Raw genomic sequence first — 17,003 nt, forward strand, 5'->3', positions numbered from 1 at the left:
TTCCTTGCTAAGAGGGAGTGTTAGTTTTGTAGCGTAAGAGAGGTTTTCTAGTCTCGATTTGTGTCAAAGAGGCTATGGAACACAAGATCTCCAAAACCTAAAAAAGGTTTTGGGAGAAAACACCTAGAGACCACTCAATGAAGTTAATTAATCAATAATTAAAATGCCTACGTCCAACTTAGGAAAATTGATTAATTAACAAAAATTAATTGAGAGAGATTGAGAAAGCTCTAGAGACTCACACGATCGATTCTAAGATGATATTAGTCATTGATAATGATTTAATCATGGTTGTTGGTGCACCAACGAGAGATTATAAGGGAAAATCGAAAGGATGGAGATAGACACACAGTTGTGAGACACAGGGAGGGTGATTTCCTTGGCAGATCAAGTTATCCAGTTGTAGAGTTCGAGCCAGAAGGAAGCAAAAGCAGTGATTTCTGGTGGAGTTCAAATCTTGGAGAGTCAATAGCAATATGGCCGCATTATTTCCTCAATGAGGTTACGTAGAAGTAGTGCAAGAGCTTCAGAGGGCAGATCGATTCAGGTGCTAGTGGCCAAGAAAAATTCCAAGAGGCCAAACGATTCATCTCCAAAAGTAGAGACAGGAAAAACAACAGATTCTAGGCAACTCCTCAGGCAGTGTGAGTAGGGCCTGCGCTAGGCTTGCGTACAAGTTGACGCAGGGGATCGAGTGGCCCAGACAGAGCCAGTTGTTGGAGTGGGATCAATTTTCAGGTGAGACAAATTGTCTCACAAATATTTTGGCCAGAATATTCTATTGAAGGATCGCCAATTTGGGCATCCAAACATTGTACTCAGATTTTGTTGTTGCATAATGAAAATAAACCCTCATCTGCCACACCAATTTTCCCTTCAAGGTTTTTTCGGGGACTATTGTCCAAAAGTAATCATTTTTATTGTGTGTGTAAGTGCATCTATTTCTTAGTTTCCAATTTATTTTCCGTAGCGTAATTTTATTGTGAAAAATTGCAGTGTGATTTATTCGTTATTTGTCATAAGAAATAAGTTGCATAATTAATCAGTTATAATAATACACTTCCAATTGTTGCAATTTCAAGGAACTTTCACAATTTGATCCAAATCGATGATGTTAATTTGATTCCAACTCTCCTCTATCTACAGATTCCTTCATGGGCTCCCGAATGTGAAGGGTTGTGAATGCAACCCCCAATTTTGGGGTTTTTTTTGCTCCAACTGACCCAACATTTACACAATGTTGCTCCAACATTGGAAAATTTGGGTTTTACCCCTTTATCAAGGCTATAGCCTACGGGGTTGGATAGGCTATTTTGTTCTCCCCAGGGAAATTAATTAGGAGGGAACATTATATTATGGGACAATTGTATAAAGGATTTGTGAATAATTGGCTGATGGACAAGATGATTGCAAGTTGGCACACTTGCAAATGGAGGTTCGGTCAACCGACACAATGCATACACTATCCCATATGCACGATCCTTTGTCTTTTGCGGCAAACACATACCCAAGGGTAGGTAGATGTTTTTGAAAACAAGTCATATACTCAAAACGGTTGTTTTCGAACATAAATCATATACTCTGCCAATGGTTTTTGTGTAGGAATTTACAGGGTAAGTTCCTCAGATAGAACACCAAAGGAAACCACTCACAAACAAATCACAGATCAATACACCAGTATTCTTGACGTGGTTAAAACCTTCAAAGAGGGAAACAATCCACGACCTGAACCAACGTGGCCACTTCAGGCAATTTATTAATAAAAGAAATAAAATTTACATAAGTTTCTCTCATGAACGATCACCTTACAAATGACCCTCCATGCTCTTTAAATTGAGATCATGGACCAATCGAGTGTTAAGCCACAGATCAAGTGTCGGTAATACCAAGGAGAGAATGAATCGTCAGATCACTTCATGTCTAGAACATATCGTGACCGTCGAATTGTAAGTTACAAAAGTACATAGTAAAGAAACACACTTTACCTTACTATACACTGAACCAAGTTATACTTAACTATTTCCTATGTGTCAGAATATCCTAACATCCCCCCTTAAGAACAACTTGGGATAGGATTGAAGGATGTACAAATATGGCACAATAGGAGAAGGAAGGAGGCATTAGTGCCTATCTCCCCTTAGTGACAACTTCCTGAACTCCAACCATAAATCGAAGTTTAGTAAACTTTGCCTATGTGAGAGCCTTTGTAAAGATGTTTGCAACTTGATCATCGGTTGAACAATATTTCACTTCAAGAACATGGTCATGAATGAGCTTTCTGATAAATTGCATGTGTAGTTCAATGTGTTTTTTGCGATGACGTTGGATTGGATCTTTGCATAGTTGAATGGCACTTTGATTATCACACCAAAGTGTAGTCGGATGTTGTTGCTGAAAGCCAAACTCTGATAGGATCTAAAGAAGCCATAGGGCTTCCTTACTAGCTTCTACGGTGTCGTGATACTCTGCTTTTCTTAAAGAAAGAGAAATGGCACTTTGTTTCTTGCAAGCCCATGATAGGTCCAGACCAAGAGTGAAAAAATAACCTGCAATAGACTTCTGATCATCAGGTCACCAGCCCAATCGAAATCAGTGAAACCAACCAATAGAGGAGATGCTTCTGCACTGTAATGAATCCCAAACTGAACTGTACCTTGAACATAACGAAGTATTCTTTTAGCTGCTTTCCAATGACTTTCATGTGGGTTTTGCATCAACCGAGCAATAAGGCCAACAACAAATGAAAGGTTAGGACAAGTATGGGTTAGATAAAAAAATTTCCTACAAGCTGATGGTATAACATAGCATCAACTTCAGGGGAAGTACAAGTGACTGAAAGTTTGGCTCCAGACTGAAAGGGAGAAGGGGCTGGCTTACAGTCTTCCATATGAAAGTTGTAGGAAATTTACAGGGTAAGTTCCTCAGACAGAACACCAAAAAGGACACCGCTCACAACCAGATCGCAGATCAATACACCAGTATTTTGACGTGGTTAAAACCCTCAAAGAGGGAAACAGTCCACGACCTGAGCCAATGCGGCCACTTCAGGCAATTTATTAATAAAAGAATGAAAATTTACATATGTTTCTCTCATGCACGGATTACCCTACAAATGACCCTCCATGCGCTTTAAATAGAATTCATGGACCAATCGGGTGTCAAGCTACGGATCAAGTGTCGGTAATACCGAGGAGAGAATGAACCGTCGGATCACTACATATCATGACCGTCGGATTGTAAGTTACAAAATGTACAACGGTAAAGAAACACACTTTACCTAACTCTATACCTAACTCTACACTAGACCAAGTTGTACTTAACTATTTCCTATGTGTCGGAATATCTTAACAAAAGTGGCGTAGAAGATCACAGGCATACTTGGACTGGAAAAGGGAAATACCTTCTTTGGATTGCAAGACTTGAAGACCAAAAAAATAATGCAAGTGTCATAGGTCTATCATTTCAAACTATTTTTTAAGGTTAGACTTCACATGGTTTATAAGGTTGCGATCACTACTAGTAAGGATAAGATCATCAACATAAAGAACAAGAATGATAAGAGACTTACCCACTTTCTTGGTGTAGACAGTATTGTTAGAATGACACCTAGAAAACCCAGTATCTAAAATAAAGTTATCCATTTTGGCATACCAAGCCCGAGGGGCTTGCTTGAGATCATAAAAAGATTTCTTAAGCCGACATATAAGGCTGGAGTCTATTTGTATAAAGTCGAGAGGTTGTTCCATATAGATTTAGTCATGCAAGTCCCCATGCAAGAAGGCATATTTAACATCCATCTGGTGGACTTCCCATTTGAAACAGGCAGTAAGGGAAAGAACAAGGCGGGTAGAGTTCATTTTCGCAACAGGGGAGAAGGTTTTAGTATAATCAATGCCTTCAACTTGCAAAAATCCCGTAGCAACAAGACGAGCATTATGTTTATAAACTTTTCCACCTGGTCTAAACTTGGTTTTGTAAACCCATTTACATCTAATAAGTTTTCTTCCCTTTGGAATAGGAACAAGATCCCATGTATCATTTGTCAATAATGAACGATATGCTTCATTCATAGTTGTGTCCCAATCTGGATGGCCTAAAGCTTCTGCAAAGGTGTCAGGGTCATAATTCACTGAAGCTTGAGCCAGTAAAGAAGAGGCTCTATCGAACTGAGAACGTGTACATCGTTGATCTGTAGGATTACCTACAAGAAAACCTGTTGCATCCCGAGTAGCACAGACCCATTTTGGAAGTTGAGGAGCTGAAGGAGGATCTTGAGAAGGTGGGGGAGGATTATCATCCTCACTATCATCATATAAAGAAGAAATATTTTCAGAATTAGAAGGAATAGAGAGAGGTGGCACATCCGCCAAACTAGGCTCGTAGGCCGATATATTTTCAACAAACTTTACATCTCTTCTAATGATAACATTTTTGGATTTAGGTGAAAGAAGTCTATATCCTTTGACATCTTCATAATATCCAACAAAAATACATTTTTCACTCTTAGGTTCTAAGGCTTTATGTTTCTCATCGGGAATATGGGCCCATGTTTCACTTCCAAACACACGAAAGTGACTTACATCTGGTTTAATTGAGCTCCATGCTTCTTCTGGAGTGGTATTCTTTAACACCTTAGTAGGAGTGTGATTTACTATGTAATTTGCAGAGTCAATTTCTTTTGCCCAAAAATTTAGATTGAAGCATACAATTAGCAATTTCTTTTAAGATGTGATTCTTCCTTTCAACTATACCATTTTGTTGTGAAGTATATGGAACAGTGTGTTGCATTTGAATTCCATGCTCAATGCAAAAGTTAGTGAATTTTTTGTTAACATATTCTCTGTCATTGTCAGATCTTAGCTTAAGAATTTGATGTCCAGATTGTTTCTCAACAGAGGCTTTAAAGGCCAAGAACATGTTAAATACTTCACTTTTGAGTTTTAAGAAATATACCCAAGTGCGTCTGGAGAAATCATCAATGAAAGTTAAGAAATACTTGTAGCCAGATAATGAAACAACTGGAAGTGGACCTCATAAATCACTATGCACAAGCTGTAAAGGGGCTAAGGTGTGCCAAGAGGCACGTTTTTCAAAACTATCCCGATGATGTTTTTCGAGTACACATCTGGAACAAACACCATCTTTGCAAGATACCATAGGAAGACCTATCACCATATTTTCTTTACATAGATTTTGAAGGCAGCGATAGTTTAAGTGACCAAATCGCTCATGCCAAAGTTTGTTCACTTCATCATTATGAGCAACAAATACCGAGGAAAGAGTTGATGACCCAAAGTTGTTAAACTTATACAATCTTGTAGAATCATCAGCAATGTCAGTAGCTAAAATCTGTCTAGAATATCTTAGGTCCTTAATTAAAACATCATGAGGTGAAAATTCAATGATTTTACCTTCACCTGAATGAGTTATCTGATATACAGATAAAAGGTTGCAGGATAAAGTTGGAACACATAATACATCATTAAATTGACCTTTGTCTAAATGAATAGTTCCAATCCCTACAACACTAAGAGATCTATCATCACCAACATATATATTTTTGGCGTTACAATTATTTAAAGAAGAAAACATGGCTTTGTTTTTGGCCATGTGATAAGAAGCTCCAGAATCAATGAGCCACTCATGAGAATGAGAAGAAGATACATTTAGTGCATAACCAGACCAAGCTATTTGACAACCACATGTAGAAAGTGTTATTCCTGAAGATGAAGTTGAAGTTGAAGAGTGCTCCAAATGGATGTTATGCTTCTTCATTGTTGCTTCCAAGGCTTCCATCTTCTTAAAACATTTGGATTTTAAGTGGCCATCTCAATTACAAGAGTTGCAATGTCTATCAGTCTTCTTCCCTTTGTTTTTATTTTCCTTATCATTTTGTTGAATTGATTTTTCATTTTGAGACTGAAAGTGCTTAGGACCCTTGGTTGGTTTAGGACCATTCCTTTTAGGATGTTGCTTCTTAGGATTCTTTGAACTTGGTTGTTGCTGGGCGGCTAAAGCTTTCTTAACAGATTAACAAGACCAAGATGTATGAGTTTTTCTTGTTCTCTTATTAAAGAATCACAAAAGACATCAAAAGAGGGGGACTTGTAGGCTTGTCCTTGAGAAATAAAGGTTTCTCTAGTAGAGTGGAAGGTGAAAACAAACACAGAGGAGGTTGGTCATAACTTAGTAAGAATGGAATAGATAAGGCTACCATCTTCTTTCTTAACCTTAACACCTTCCAAGAGAAGTCTAAGGGTCTTGAACTTGGAAAAAAAATCTTCAATGGAAGAAAAATTATTGGGGTCCAACGTAAGCAACTCATTTTTGAGTTGATGAGCTCTAATTTCATTTTTGATTTCAAAAACTTTATTGAGTTGTTTCATTGTTTCATCAGGGTTATCAAGTTCTGCGATATGGAATCTAAGGTCTGGAGAAATAGACATCCCTGTCAACCCACGTGCGTGATCTTGCTTATTTTCCCATTTGACTGTCTTATCTTCATCTTTAAGTTTAGATTCTTGGCATGATGCTATTCTATAAAGACCTTTACTTCTAAGTAAATCCTCCATGTAGGACACCCATTGGATGTAGTTGGTGCTGTCAAGAATAACTTGGCATGGAATTTCCATTTTAACAAAAAGTGAAGTTGTAGATGTAGATGTTGAAACTAAGTGTTCCAATGGAAAGATCTCGAAAAATTAGGTCAATTAAAAAAACGGCTCTGAAAACGGCTTCCGGATGAAGAAGTTTTGGATTTTTGAAGAAAAGTTGTTGAAGATGCTGACGAAGTAAGTGAATGTGTGGAAGTGAATGATAATGTTATATTTACAATAAAAATCCTCCCTCTTTCCAAACTTAATCTAATTAGTTCACTTTAAAAAAAATATATGTGACCCACTTTTATAAATAAGTAAAAATCACTTTTACAATGGTACCTTATGAGCTGCCCATTAAATTGTAACTTCAATAAAAGATAAAGAGACTTTAGAATTATAAGTGACTCACTTTTTATAATGGGTGAGAACACTTTTACATAAAGTAACTTTAAAACATAAGATACATGTGTTTTTTGAAAAAGCAACTCAACAACAAGAAAAACTTGAACCCAAGGCCTCTATTCTCATAAAGAAACTTTGGACCAAGTGAGCTAAATGAAAAGGTCAGTAATTTTTTGAAAAGAGAAAGAAGGTTCTTTTTTTAGTCACTGAAGCTTTGGCATGCATGTTTACTTGAAAAAGCCATTTTTTGCCTACAAAACAAAAAAACACACAACCTAACAAGGACATGTGAAAAAAACCAAACCTTATGGCTTCAAATTAACTTTTGCTGGAAACTAAATATTTTACTCAATGTTTCTGATTTTCCGAGATCACACTAAGGTGCGGCGGAAAAGAGCATACACATGAGAAAAATCCTTCTTTTTTATTTCTGATTTGCCCAAATTGCACAAAGTCGCAGAGCAACGAGCATACGCAGAAATGAAAAATATAGATCTGGTAATAAAAACAGAGAGCAAAATAAACCGAAATAAACAGAGAGACAAATAACTAAAACTGCAAATAAACATTGTATACCTTCAGATCTTAAAAATGACGTAGCTAGGGCTATCGAAAACATTTTTGCGTAGAACGAAAGGGGTTCCTCACTGAAACAGATGCTCCTAACACAATAGAGCAGTCCTCTCAGCCCGAAAGTAGTCAGAAATAGTAGATCTAGGAAATGACAGTCGGATGCAGTTGTACCGGCTTCGGATTTGGATCACCAACGGATGCAACCCTCAAATAGCTCTGGTACCATGTAGGAATTTACAGGGTAAGTTCCTCAAATAGAACACCAAAGGACACCGCTCACAAATAGATCACAAATCAATACACCAGTGTTCTTGATGTGGTTAAAACTCTCAAAGAGGGAAACAGTCCATGGCCTGAGCCAACACAACCACTTCAGGTAATTTATTAATAAAAGAAAGAAAAATTACATAAACTTCTCTCATGAACGGTCACCTTACAAATGACCCTCCATGCTCTTTAAATAGAGGTCATGGACCAATCGGGTGCTAAGCCATGGATCAAATGTCGGTAATACCGAGGAGAGAATGAGCCGTCAAATCACTTCATGTCTAGAACATATCGTGACCGTCGAATTGTAAGTTACAAAAGTACATAGTAAAGAAACACACTTTACCTAACTCTACACTAGACCAAGTTATACTTAACTATTTCCTATGCGTCGGAATATCCTAACATTTTGAAAAAGGTTGTTTAGCAAATTAAGTCATATATACTCTTACCACCATTTTCGACGACCAAGTATTGAGAAATAGTTTTTCCTTATTACATACCTTCAACATAATTAGTTTTAAAGAAGAACATTAGTTTGTTTATTATAACTAATTTTGGTCTAAGAATTTTAGAAAACATTATGCTATATAGAGTGGGGTTTTGAGAGTAAATTGAATACAAAAATGACCAAATTATGTAAAGTTCAGTTCAAAAACTTGTGTATTGTGATAAATATTGTTTTGACTATTGTTTCACATGTACATCTCTCTAAAATCAATAAAAATGTCTATTTAGAAGCAATTAATAATCCAAAATTGTTTCTTTCTCTAAAGAGAGTGTATAAAACAATATATAAAAAGTTGTTGTCATTGAATGAAATTAGCGTAAAGATTATTTTCATAAGACAAAACTACAATAGCATCTGCTAGTTTAAGCTAGTGTGGAATCAAATCACCAACCTCCTACTAAAAACACATATGTTCTTCCATTGAATTAGCACCCTTCAAAAAATTGAGGTGGGGGAGAAACATGTAGTTGAGCAGCCCCAATAATTCCTGGTAATATAATATAATAATTTTAGCCTCCAGACGTTGATTTTATTCCTTAGATCCATGTGCTAACGCAATAAAAACTAGAAGTGTATAAACCATTCACAATATGGTGTTAAGTAATGAGTGAAGTAAAAAACTGTATAAACCATATGCGAATCGTGGACTAGGTTTGGGTACCCAGCCCCAATAATTCCTAGTAATATAATATAATAATTTTAGTCTCTAGACGTTGATTTTATTCCTTAGATCCATGTGCTAACGCAATAAAAACTAGAGTGTATAAACCATTCACAATACGATGTTAAGTAATGAGTGAAGTTAAAAACTGTATAAACCATATGCAAATTGTGGACTAGGTTTGGGTACCCTCGATGGCTCTTGATGGATAAAAAGTGTATAAACCATTCACAATACGGTGTTAAGTTATGAGTGAAATAAAAACTGTATAAACCATTTGCAAATCGTGGACTAGGTTTGGGTACACCCTAGATGGCTCTTGAACTTCTCAATAGGAATAAATACTAGAGTTTGGGGTATCAGAGTGTCAAATGCTCAATTACCCTCAAAGGAGAAAAAGTCCACTCTTGTCCACTATAATAAAATGCCCACAATTATCCAAGTTCCTGACTTTTACTATTCTCCAACTACGTCAAGACTATCTAATTGATGAGACTTAGAAGCCAATGCTAATGCTTGATAAAAACTCACATGAAGAGAAACTTGTTGATATGGAATCCTCCTTTTTTCCTCTCCCAAATGGATGCAATCATCAAAATCCTCTCACCTATTTCCATTTGCGCAAAAGGTGTTTGTCGCCTTCTTGAAAGATTGCACACTCCCTCGTTGTTTAAGATGCAACTCTCTGTTGTTATAAACAGATCCATGAATAGGAACAACGCTGGAACATCTCCAAATGATCTGCCTCCTTGGTTTGCCTTTATGCATTCGCCTATGAGCTTGCTGCTAATCCTCCTTCGCATATATGAAATGAAATGATATTTTAAGTTCCACAAGACTAAAAATAGTCTATGAGACCATTAGTTCCCTTTTTTTCGCTCTTTGCAATTCAGTCCTTTTCCGATTCAAATTGATGATGAGTTGAACCAACCTTCCAACAATCTCCTCGCTAAAAAGACAATGCCGAGAAACTAATGCTGACATGTTCTCATAACTTTCTCTGATGTCTTTGAATGCATCACATTCCAAAATGAAATGTTTTTCCGATTCCACAGCCCCAGACGTGCAAAATGTGCACACCCTTTCTTCCCAAGCTTCTTTAAGCCTTTTCCACCGTCCTGTTTCACACCGAAGTTGATGTGAGTTGGTCCTTAATTGAGCAATAAGAAACTTTGCCCTCCACGAAATGCTAGCTCCAATGAACTCTTTTTGTTGTAAATCACACGTAGAGTTGAATTCCTCGATGTAATATTTCTTCTTTCTACCCAACTCTTTTCTCCATACCTTTTTACGAAACTTCTCCATAGCAAAATCCTTTAGCTCCTTGCTATTTGTGGGACAGGCATTGAAGTAGATATCCCATTTTTGCATCCATGTGTAGTTTTGTTTCATCCATGTTTTCTTTCTTTCTCTGATGCCTTCATTGAAGATAACATTAGGCCATCTACCTACTCTCATTTGTTCAATTCTTTTTAGGTATCTTCTGAGCTGCACCATAGCAATTGCTTCAATGTAACTTGCTCCTATTTCACTCAGCGTTATCTCATAAGGTACCGAACTTTTTATTTTGAACTTGCTCATGATCAAGCGTTTTTGGATTTTCTCAATTTGTTTCCATTTGGAGATGGGAGAGCTGCTAGCCCACAATTCACACCCATATAGCATCACTGGACAAACTAGGAGTCCAAAAAGCACTTTAATCGTTTTCCAATCCCATAACTTTGCCTCTCTACATGTGTTTTGAAGAGCATATAATGCTTTCCACCCTCCTCAAATTCTCTTCTTTCTGCAGTCCTCCCAATTGAGTTTGTTGTTGCAATCAATCCCAAGGTACTTATACTCCTTTACTTCTTCAAGAATGTTGTCTTCAAAGAAGAAAGTATGCTGGCTATGTTTTCTTTTATTAGAAAAAATCATTATTTTGGTCTTGCTAGTATTGACTTGCATCCCCACTACTCTACAAAAATGCTCAAGGGCATATAAGTGCATTTGCAATCCATGGGCCGCTTTAGAAATCAATACAACATCATTAGCATATAAAAGAAGCTTTATCACAAACTCCCCCAACCGAACACCATCTCCACTTTGCAGATTTAGCCACTCTTCCAATTTATCAATATATAGACCAAAAAGAGTGGGGAATAGAGGGCAACCTTGCTTGACTCCAATGTTGCTTCTAAAGCTTTCTAAAATACCTGCTTAGGTTCTAATTTTGACTTTCACTTCTTCATAAAGTCTATGGAGTCTGGACAGCGGCTTTATAATGCACAAGAATTTCAAGATCTTCCATTCTACGCCACAACTTATCCCTAGGGACCGTGTCCAATGCTTTTTTGAAGTCAACAAAGCAGCAAAATACTTCTTCTTTGTCCTCCCAAACCTTTTCAACAATGTGTCTCAACGTGATGCCATGATCCACTGTAAAATGTTTCGGCCTAAAACCCACTTGTCCTCTTGCCCTCTTTTCTTTTACTTCTGCCCACTTGCTAATTCTGTGTTCTACCATGCTGCCAAAAAGCTTTGCAAACAAAGGATTGATCATAATTGTTCTATAGTTGGATGGATTATTAATGTCTCCACTTTTAAAAAGGGGTATTGCTAGGCTAGTTGTCTAGTGTCTTGGGAATCCTCGCTGAATGATGTTGAATATTTTCATGATGTGCGGTGCAAGAGCGTTCATTCCCTGTTTATATACTCTGCTTGAAGTTCAACCAAGTCCTTTGCCTTCCCTGTTTTCAGCGTCTTAATTCCATTCTCTACCTCCTGTAATGTGAAGAACTTTGAATTTGTGTTGATCCTAGGGGGGGACTCCGCCTCAGATTCTTTCTCATAGAGTTGCCTTGCATAATCAAACCATTGATTGGCTATAATATTATTTTCAATTTGCTTCTTCTTTGGTTGCAGTTCCTGCCAAAAAAGCTTTGGATTATTCTTGTTTAAATATATTAACTCTTCTCTCCTTGTTTGCATGAACTCATCTTTTTTCTTTTTTAGTATCTACTTATATAATTTTACATTCTTCTCTTTTCCTACCTTTTTCAAGGTTCTCCTTGCCATTTTGCATTCCTCATCAAACCAAGCATTTACAGGAAAGCTATTTGATTCTGATTTCCTATTTTCTGCTCTTTTGCACTTCTCAAGTGCACTTTGGATTATATTTGTTAACTCATGGCTACTGAAGCGTTTGAAACCAGTTTTCTCTTTCTGAATTAATCTCTCTAACATTTTCTTGAAGATAGTACCATTTTCTTGTGTTAAAAGAATTTTGCCCCTTGATAGTGACTGTCGAGAGCATTGGGTTTTCCTCTTATGTTGTCTTTCTTCTAACCATGATAACCTTATAAAAATTGGGTTATGGTCTGATTTTAAGTCCCAAATATGCTCTCCGAAACTAACTTCATCTATCTTTTCTATTAAGCTTTGTGAACACATCATATAGTCAAAGACACTTGCCCCATTGTATGTGTTGCAAGTGAAGTTCCCAGACCTTTTCCATCTATAAGATAGCTCATAAAAAGCACCGACCTGCATATTATAGTCCGGTGAAATCAACATCCACATCTGTCAAATGAATGTGAAGATCAATGCCTTTCTCATGCTGAGTTAGTCTCTGAAGAGGGCACTTTCCTCACTGGTATAAATCAGATCCTGGCAGAACCAGGGTTAAGAAAACTCCAAAATCATGACTCAATTCAAAAACAAACTTCATAGATCGCTTCAAGGAAAAAGCCAACAGCAAAATACTAGTCTTTATCCTTGAAGACGAGGACCCACATACAGTGAAGGAGACGACTCCCACTCCAAATCCTGTCAATAACGTTCCCAAGGCACCCCAAAATAATATAGAACCAAAAAGTCGTGAATGCATTAACATATGAGCAATTTTCTCTTCTCACTTCACTATGTAACTAAAATACAGTTCTCGTCTATGTATCTACAAGCTAATAAAAAGGTGAACGGTAATCCGTTATCTTCATCACATCCACTGGGATAATTCGATCAAAGGGAAGGTCCGCTAACCTTTGAAACTAAGATTACAACCCAACCAATAATTGTAACAAATGTCGATTGAAATGTAATTTTATTTCAACCTACTAAAACAAAATATAAGCAGTGACAATGTAATGACCACGCAGATCCTCATCCATTAAAAAAATTCATGATTCTATCCAACCTCATTAAAACATTCAGATAAAAAGGACAAAATAAAGATATTCAACAACAGTTTAGCAACCAAAAAGACCAACCATAGCAATCATATTTTTAACTTTTATCCATGAAACTTGGACAAAGGAAAATCAAACAGTTCAATATTAACAAAGCAAATAGTAGTAGGAGAAGAGCAGGAAAAAACAAGAAGCTAGGATCAGCATGTAGCCCACAATGCTCGGAAAATGCAGTGTCAGATATTTATATTGATAGCAGTACCCATGCAGTAATGTGACCAAATTGATATTGGTAAAGCCTATTTAAGGTGACCATACTCATAGTAAATGCTCATCGCTGTCATTTTAAAGTCATATTTCCATAGTTGAGCGAGTATTTCATTCATACTCTTCAAAATCTAGAATCATGGGTCATAGCAATGCTTTTGTAAGATCCAAATAAACAGAGAACCTTCATGTATTCCCCTAGTCTCTTATGATTTCCAGTCAACAGCTATTAGTTAATTGTAAACAATATTATAGTCGAACTTATGGAGGATTATCACACATATTCCTCCAATATTACACAACCCTTTGCTGAAATGACAGCAACAACATACCAAAACTGCTGAAAAATGACATTGTGTTTATACATGTAAGGTATTGGTGCTGTCTAACTTCATTCATTCCTTTCTAGATGCTGAGTGGCTTTTTAGTAAATATAACTGCAGATTTCATATTCTTTTTTGTCCTCGATCTTCGAAAACCATGCTCATCTGCAGAAACAGAGTGCCAACATGATCAAAGCAATTTCAACCTCAAGTCCATAAATAATATTCTTACACAAAGTATATAGCTAGAGAAGGGAAAGACATTATTATTTCCTTATCACTTTTTTTTTTTATCAATTGTTTTGACACAGGCGATATCCAAAGAATTTCAGTCTGATGGTACATACTACATAAACAACTTTTTGAAAGCAAGTCATGCTCAAATTCAATGAAGCATCTACATTTTCAAGGAAATTTCAGAAATACGGAATAAGATACAGAAAAAGTAGAGTGATAGAGCGAAAAATTAAATACAGATGTTATCATTCAGAGATTTAACAAAGGACAAAACAAATGTTGTCATACCAGGAGTAAACCAGAGGCACAAGTAGCGAAGAGAACAACATAACAGCAGTGAAGACATCAAATTTATCAAAACTCAAAACATGCTTGGGAAATTTAAAATATTAATTTATTACATATGGTTGACAGCAACAACATACCAAAACTGCTGAAAAATGGCATTGTGTTTATACATCTAAGGTATTGGTGCTGTTTAACTTCATTCATTCCTTCCTAGATGCTGAGTGGCTTTTTTGTAAATATAACTGCAGATTTCATATTCCTTTTTGTCCTCGATCTTCGAAAACCATGCTCATCTGCAGAAACAGAGAACCAACATGATCAAAGCAATTTCAACTTCAAGGCCATAAATAATATTCTCACACAAAGTATATAGCTAGAGAAGGGAAAGACATTATTATTTCCTTGTCACTTATTTTTTTTATCAATTGTTTTGACACAGGCCATATCCAAAGAATTTCAGTATGATGGTACATACTACATAAACAACTTTTTGAAAGCAAGTCATTCAATAAAGCATCTACATTTTCAAGGAAATTTCAGAAATACGGAATAAGATACAGAAAAAGTAGAGCGATAGAGCGAAAAATTAAATACAGATGTTATCATTCAGAGACTTAACAGAGGACAAAACAAATGTTGTCATTCCAGGAGTTAACCAGAGGCACAAGTAGCGAAGAGAACATAACAGCAGTGAAGACATCAAATTTATCAAAACTTAAAACATGCTTGGGAAATTTAAAATATTAATTTATTACATATGGTTAAAAGCTTGAAAAATGCAATTTATGACATGAAAGGGTGACTGCCAAGAGCCTAGAATCCTACAGAAAACCTAAAGCAGAACTGAGGTTTAAGAATCAAATATCCTTATTTAACGCAAGGCCATAAATGTAAAAAAGGGATTGTTCAAAAAGTTCACAAACCAGTTTCCTGTGAAATACCCAGAAACATTCTGTGTTGACAAAGAGTGTTGACATTCTGTTTTAATGCTCAAGCAGTTTTTGATCACATTATTGCATGTCATATTTACAGAGAGGGAAATGCAGATGCGGACTCCTTATAAATCAGGGAGCGCTTCTGGACATGGGCACTTGGCAAGCTACTGAAAAGATAGGTTCCGTGACAACAGTACATCGTCTCATGCCTTTCATGGAATGCTGCCCTCCAGATACACAGCAGTTTTGATCAGCATGGTTTCTGTTTTTCTGTTTAGCTTATCACAATCACTGGCACTCTATGTTTACAGATTTTGAGATCAGAGCTCATTTTTGTTTGGGAGCTCTTTTTTTTTTCAGCTCATATGGACAGTATTTATGTCATTGCACTGTCATCTTATGGTTTAATATGTGATATATCCTGAAACACCAGGATTTTTTTGCTACTCGGGGCAGAAACTACTAGTTTCTCCTCAAAGTTTTTTTTAATGTACAATTTGCATCTGCGGAATGTAATTTTCTTCTTATTTAATGAAAATTACGATTGTTTCCTTTGTAAAAAAAAACGCAAGGACATAATTGTTAACAATGAGATTGTTCAAAAAGTTCACAACACCAGTTTCTTGTGAAATACCTAGAAACATTCTGTGTTGACACAGTAAGGGCAGATAATTTTGTTGAAGCCCAAATGAGCTCTTGTGCAGCAACGTTCAATAGAAGAGGGGTGAACCTGGACAAACACAACAAATCAATAAAAAGTTGTATTCTTCTTGTGGATGATGTTAAAATTGAGTCAACACATTCTCATTACTCACTATGCAACAAAGAGAGGAATCTTTCTCAAATAAAATCCAATGCAAGTGAGTGCTTGTTATTTAACACCCAAACAATTATAAAACTCAACAACAAGAAGTCGACAGAATAAGCACTAATGAGTGAACATAGCCCTAGTTTGTACAAATATTTGCTTTGGCATTATAGATTTCAAGTGCCCCTAATTAATAGTCCAAATCAATATATACAAATGTAGGGCCTGTAAGCATAGGGTATAATATATTTACTAAATATGATTAGAAATGTCAATGAGTAATGGGCTATACACATTCAAGAACATATCAATATAACTGAGACAACGCACCAGATCCTTTCCCTGATGAAATACTTAATATGCAGTGTGAATTGAAATAGAAGAATGGATAGCTGAATTTCAAATAACTTTCTTGGAAAGTTGCCCCCTCTAAAAATGAAAAAATTCTTTGGGTTGTGGTCTAGTGGTAAGTGGGAATCCAAATTCGGTTGGGCATGTCTGGCCCAATAAAGGACTGGGTTAAAGTGGATAAAGGTATATGTTTAAGCAGTAGTACCTGGCTGGTTTTCAAATTAATTGGTGAATGGTGCATTTGGTAAAAATTCAATATGGATTTTATGAGAAGTCAAACATCAGCAATGTACCAAGTCACATTACAAATCACTCATATAACAGCCCACATTGGATAGCAAAAATTAAACATGGATTTTATGAGAAGTCAAACATCAGCAATGTACCAAGTCACATTCCAAATCACTCATATAACAGCCCACGTTGGATAGCATTTTGCATGAAGCATCAACAAAGTACTCACAGTGTCATGTATATAAAATGAGGTTTGTATCATCTCATACTTCATGTGGGATTATTCGCAAGCGGAAAAACAAAAAAAACAACAGTTCAGTGCCCATGGCTCTTATCTTCATGATAAAGTTTCCAAAGGTTTTCACTGGAAAATTAGAAAAT

The 17,003-nt window shown here is 36.4% G+C and overlaps 1 long non-coding RNA gene across 7 annotated transcripts in view; it reads right to left on the minus strand.

Annotated features, from left to right (window-relative positions):
- Positions 1-13,408: 13,408 nt before the first annotated feature.
- The window catches only part of LOC149145933 (uncharacterized), a 50,369-nt gene continuing 46,774 nt past the window's right edge, over positions 13,409-17,003 (minus strand). For all 7 annotated transcript variants that reach the window (XR_016265277.1, XR_016265280.1, XR_016265281.1 and 4 more), the window contains exons 2-4: positions 15,864-15,959; positions 14,432-14,587; positions 13,409-13,934 (exon numbers count right to left, since the gene is read on the minus strand). This is a non-coding gene — a long non-coding RNA (uncharacterized LOC149145933). The remainder of the gene's footprint in view (positions 13,935-14,431; positions 14,588-15,863; positions 15,960-17,003) is intronic.

The sequence above is a fragment of the Pinus tabuliformis genome, chromosome X (assembly GCF_031772625.1).
Source record: "Pinus tabuliformis cultivar Carrire ecotype Pingquan chromosome X, CPIR1, whole genome shotgun sequence".
NCBI classification, from domain to species: domain Eukaryota; kingdom Viridiplantae; phylum Streptophyta; class Pinopsida; order Pinales; family Pinaceae; genus Pinus; species Pinus tabuliformis.